This window comes from Tenrec ecaudatus, chromosome 3 (assembly GCF_050624435.1).
Source record: "Tenrec ecaudatus isolate mTenEca1 chromosome 3, mTenEca1.hap1, whole genome shotgun sequence".
Taxonomy (NCBI): Eukaryota; Metazoa; Chordata; class Mammalia; order Afrosoricida; family Tenrecidae; genus Tenrec; species Tenrec ecaudatus.
Genome location: NC_134532.1, coordinates 167,205,193 through 167,211,053, shown reverse-complemented (window position 1 = coordinate 167,211,053; position 5,861 = coordinate 167,205,193). Strand labels below are relative to the sequence as shown.

Sequence of the window (5,861 nt, the reverse complement as noted above, 5' to 3'; positions counted from 1 at the left end):
GTCTCATCCTCGACGCGAAGGAGGCTGTGCTTCCTCTGAGGCAGACTTCCTTGTTCTACCGGCAGCCCGTTGCGCTGGCCAGCAGCCTTAGCCAGCACCGGCAGAGGACAGCCACAGGCGGCCCGTAGGGCAGTTCTTCTCTGGACCACAGCACATGAGGGGCTGCATGCGTCACAGCTCCACGGCCCCAGACTGCTGGGCACGGGAGGGGATGTGCTGCTCTCTACAGCTTACCCTCATGCGGGCTTTGCCGCGATGCAACACTGGGCAGAGAATCATTTGTTCCACTTCAGAACAAACAGCAAATTCTGGCCAAATTGGTTGGCATTTCTGCTCTGGAGAGCCTGGATTTGATCCTGTGTGAAGTTTGCAGGGAAAAAATGAAAGATACAGAGATGGATTTGAGGTTAGCACTTGGACGTGGTCTCTTCCATCTCTCTCATCTGGCTGTTACCCTCTTGTTTGTGGACTGCCCTGAGTCCCGCCCTCCCAGCACTTTGGCCTCTGGTCTCCCAATTCCATCCTGGCTCACAGCTCATCGCATGGCCTTGGCCGCCATATCCTCAGCCCCTCGCTGGGGTTTTGTCTCACAGTGAATTTAATGAAATCCACCTAGCAAATTTGGAACTTTTCCCCCTCAGCATGTATCTCCAGGAGCTGGGGCTGATGTGTGCAAACAGCAGAAATGAGAAGCTTTAAAGAGTCCTACAATTAAATACGGTAAAGGCACAAACTTACGTGTAGACCTCAGTTAATTTTTTTCAATTAGCATAATCTTGCCGTAGGTAAACCTCATTGGCTATGATATTGCCACTGCGCAAAGCTTCAGTGAATTTTTTACTGCCTTAATTCATTTTTATTTGTTTTCCTTTTATTATTTAATTTAAAAAATCATTTTATTGGGGGCTCATACAACTCTTATCACAATCCATACATACATCCATTGTGTCAAGCACATTTGTACATTCATTGCCCTCATCATTCTCAAAACATTTGCTCTCCACCAAAGCCCTTGGCATCAGCTCCTCATTTCCTCCACTCCCTCCTCATTTCCCCCTCCCTCATGAACCCTTGATAATTTATAAATTATTATTTTGTCATATCTTACACTGTCCGACGTCTCCCTTTACCCACTTTTCTGTTGTCCGTCTCCCAGGGAGGAGGTTATATGTAAATCCTTGTAATCGATTCTCTCTCTCTACCCCACCCTCCCTGATGCTCCCGGTATCACCACTCTTACCTCAGTGAATTTTTTCACACCTAGGCATCTATGTAAACCCTAGCCACATCAAGTTTGGGACATTTCCATCTTCCCAGAAGGTTTCCTCAGACCCTTCCTTGGTCCATAGCTCCCTGCACACTGCCCCTGCCTCCCGCGCAGTTAGCCCTGCTCGGAATTCCCTCACACGAGCAGGGCGGTGCCACGTTGCATATGGCTGCTTGTGCTGGCATCACGTGTTTGAGGCTCGGCTGTGGAGTTCCACACATTTAACCGTTTGTTCTTGGACCATTGCTGCATCCCTCACTCTCACTGCCCTCGAGTCAAGGCTGATTCACAGTGACCCTCTAGGACGGGGTTGAACTGCCCCTGTGAGTTTCTCTTTACGAGAGTAGAAAGCCCTGTATTTCTTCCCAGGGAAAACTGGTGGTTTTGAACTGCTAACCTTGCAATTACCAGCCCAAGGCATAACCACTGCTGCAGTCTGCATGGTATTCCATTGTGTAGTGTGCTTCTCTGTTCTCCTGTTACTGATCTGTCCAGCCGTTCACTATTAGGAGCAAAGCTACTACGAATATGGTTGTACCCACTTTGGGCTTAGCTGTCTGCCCAGGGATGGGGTGGCGTGGTCATCAGGGAGGTGTGCTGGTTTTGTTCTGCTGCACATCGGGTCGCTGTGAGTCCGAACCAGCTCCGTGGCACTGCACAGCAAGCACAACAGGAGAGGTGGATGTTTAACTTCAGGTGGCACACTCACAGGCGATATGGTCATATCATCCACACTCCTCCCAACCTCCGGGAGGACTCCATGAGCTGTCTGGGGCTGGAAAGGAAGTCAGCAGTTGTCTGAACCTTGACCACGCTCCTGGCAGCATGGCACATGCAAGGGCCTGTCAGGTACGGAAGCAGCAGTGTGTTGCAGCTGAAGAATAAAAGGGAACTGGTAAGGACAGAGGCCCGAGTGGACGTTTGTCATTGTCCTCCTTCTCGCTTCCAGTCACACAAGGAAATAAACCCCGGACAGTTGTTTTCTTAAGCAGCATCCTAGCACAGATGTTAGAAGGGGCCTGGTGGTGTAATGGTTACATGTTTGGCTGCAATCCGCATGGTTAGCTGTTCAAAACCACCAGCAGTACCGTGGGAGAAAGACTGGGCTTTCTACTCCCAGAAACAATTACAGTCTTGGAAACTCACAGGCATTGCTGTGAGTCAGCGTTGACGTGATGGCAGCAAGCACAGACATTCCGTCATTTATAGGAAGAAGGGATTTGGTAGCAAGGGAGATGTTAAAAATATGTTTTCAATAACTTACTGAACAGCCGTGCAATGAACTGAATCGTGCTCCCCTGGTAGGGATTGTGGTGTAGTAGTTTGGCACTGCCAGTCGCTCAATGGCAGAAAGAAGAGGTTTTCTACTCCTGTGAAGAGTCACCATCCCAAATCCTGTCCTGCTCCGCCCTATAGGGGTGCCATGGGTGGAGACGGACTTGATGGAGTGAGATTTTTTTTTTTTTCTTTAACATGTATTGGTCAGGAAAAAGAAGGTTTCCAGTCCCACAAAGACTTAGAGTCTCGGAAACCCACAGGGGCAGTTCTACACTGTTACGGGGTGGCTATGAGTTCAAGTTCAACTTAATGAGAGAGAGTTTTGAGTGAGCAGCATGTGTTGGGATCCTAACCCCCATTCCTGTGATCCCATATGGCATTAGGTCTTTCTAGGCTATGTCAACAAGGGCCTGTAGCGTAAGGTGTGCCGTAAGCCCAGGGAGAATTGCCCAGAAAGCAAGGTAAACACCCCAACCAATCTCTCTGTCATACAAAACACCCCGTGGGTTTCCAAGGCTGTAAACTCCTGACGGGGGTTGAAAGCCCCATCTCTCTCCCGCCAAGAGGCTGGTGGTGTTGAACTGCTGACTTGGGGGTTGTGGCCCGATGCGTAACCAATACACCACCAGTACTCTTAAGCACAGGCTTATTTGTGTTTACTTACTAATCTGTTGTAAACAATTTCCCATGGGCTTCACCACTTCAAGGGTGTGAAAAACACGAAAATGTTTACTACGGATTGAAAAGTCGACACAAACAAGCCCATGTTTACCTTGATCCAAACTCATCTCAACCTAATCACTTCTGAGTCATTGATTAACTACAAAGCATGCACCAATAGGAGAAGATAGCTGATATGTGAAGACAGGTGGGGTAGTTACCCAATTTTATGTCAACTTGATAAAGAAGTGTAGGGGTGGAGTCTAGCCTGTCAATCAGGTCACAGCTGATGATGCCTCCTTGTGGGCGTGGCCGTCTCGTGAGGATTCTGGGGACTTCTGCTTTTCCTCGCTGGAGGTGGGCCACACTCGCTCTCTGCTTCACCTTCCTGTTGACAAACCACGTATAGCCACGCTGAGACCTGAGCCCTGTGGCAGCCCTAGGAGGCTCCTACTGCCATTGGACCCACAAGGCTTTTCACTCACCAACTTACCTGTGATCTTCGTGCATCCTGCATCATCACGTGTGGCTGTGGGAGTCTGAAGAGAGAGCTATGAACTGTTAGTGGACTTAAGGGCTTGATCAGGACTGGGCTGAGATGTTTTCTTATTATACAAGCTCTTTCTTATACAGATATGAGTAACTCTGAATTTGTTTCTCTAGTCAATCTGCCTGAACACAACAGGACAGAAGCTGAGTCAGGGCCCTCATTTCAGACCTTGAGCCTCTTGAATTGTCAGAAAATACATTCTGCTCCTTAAACTCGCCCCCGTGTGCCGTTTCTGTTCCAGCCGTACTAACCATGTCGTTGTCGCTGCTAGGTGCCATTGAGCTGGTTCTGACCCATAGTGACATTATGCATCAGAGAACGATTGTCCTATGCGTGAGCCCATTGTTGCAGCCACTGTGTGACTCTCTTGTCCAGGGCCTTCCTCTGTTCGCTGCCCCTCCACTTTATGGTGCATGAGGACCTTTTCCAGGGATTGGTCTCTCCTGACAGCCCCTCCATCCTCGCCTCAAAGAAGCATTCTGGCTTTACTTCTTTCAGGACAAGACTTGTTTGTCCTTTAGCAGCCCTGGCACTTTCCATCGTCTTTGCCAGCACCACAATCCAAACGCACCATTTCTTCTAAGCTCTTCCTGATGCACCATCTGACTTTCACATGGATCCGAGGCAGCTGAAGACAAGCCACAGTACAAAGGAATCAGGCAGGGTAGGTAACGAGGTTGCTCACACTTCACTCAGCACCATGTCTTGTTATGTGATGTCGATTTGGTTCCAACCCATCGTGAATGTCCAATAAGTCAATGCAAAACTCAAGGCCATCGAGACGATGCCTACTAATGGCTGCCCAATAGACAGGGTAGAACTGCCCCTGGGGTTTCCCGGACTACAGCTCATTGCAGGAGTAGAAAGCCCTGTCTTTCCCCAAAGGGGCAGCTTGTGGTTTCAAACTGCTGACTCTGCAGTTAGAAGTCCAATGCACAGTCACCTTGCCACCAGGACTCCTGTGTGTGGACAGTAGAAGGACATCATGCCTGGTTTGTGCCATTTTCAAAATGATTGTGAAGTTCAAGACCATTTTTGCAGCCACTGTGTCTGTCAGTCCATCCATCGGAGCATCTTCCTCTTTTGTATGCTCCCTCTCCTTTACCAGGGACTGGTATCTCCTGATACTGTGTCCCACGTTTGTGAGATGGAGTCTCACCATCCTTGCTCCTAAGAAGCATTCTTGCTGTCCTTCTTCCAAGACAAACTTGTTTGTTCTTCTCCCAGTCTGTAGTACTTTCAATATTCACCAATACCATAGTTCAAACTCTCCCGCAGTCTTCTTTATTCAATATCCAGCTTTCACATGCACATGAGGTCATTGGGCACACCGTGGTGTGGATCTGGTGCACCCCAGTGGCTTCTTTACTGATAGACATCCTTACTCTTCAACACCTTAAAGAGGTCTTGTGCAGCAGATATGCCCAATGCAACGTATCCTTTGATTTCTCACCTGCTGCTTCAATGAGCCTTGATTATGGATCCAAGTAAATGAAATCATTGGCAACATCAGTCTCTTCTCTGTTTATGATGATGCTGTCTATTGGTCCAGTTACGAGCATTAAATCATTTTTAATACTGAGTAAATACTGGTAATCCATACCGAAGCCTACCGTCTTTGATGGTTGACAGCAAGTGTTTCAAGTGTCCTGCTCACCTCCAGCAGGCGAGGTGATGTCATCTGCATATCAGAGTGTCAATGAGTCCTGAGGTTGCTGCTTCTTCATGTAGTCTGGTTGGAGTGTTTGCTCAGCATATTGTGAATGTGTGCATGGTGAAAGGACACACCCTGACACACACACACACACACACACACACACACATACTTTTCTTGGTTTAAAACTGCAGTTGCTTTGGTTTGTTTAAACAGATGCCTTTTGGTCCATGCACAGGTTCCACATGAGCACCGTTTTTATCCATAATGTGTATGATCCACAGAGTCGTCTGCCTTTGCGTAGTCAGTATAACACAAGGAGACATCGCTCTGGTACTCTCTGCTTTCAGCCACGATCCATCTGATGTCAGCAACGGTCTCCCTCAGGCCGCTCCCTCCTCTGAATCTGGCTTGAGTTTCTGGCAGTTCCCTCTCAAGGTACTGCAGCAAAT

The 5,861-nt window shown here is 48.4% G+C and overlaps 1 pseudogene; it reads right to left on the bottom strand.

Moving 5' to 3' along the window:
• Positions 1-693: 693 nt before the first annotated feature.
• LOC142443955 (U4 spliceosomal RNA) lies at positions 694-825 on the bottom strand (annotated as a pseudogene).
• Positions 826-5,861: the final 5,036 nt, after the last annotated feature.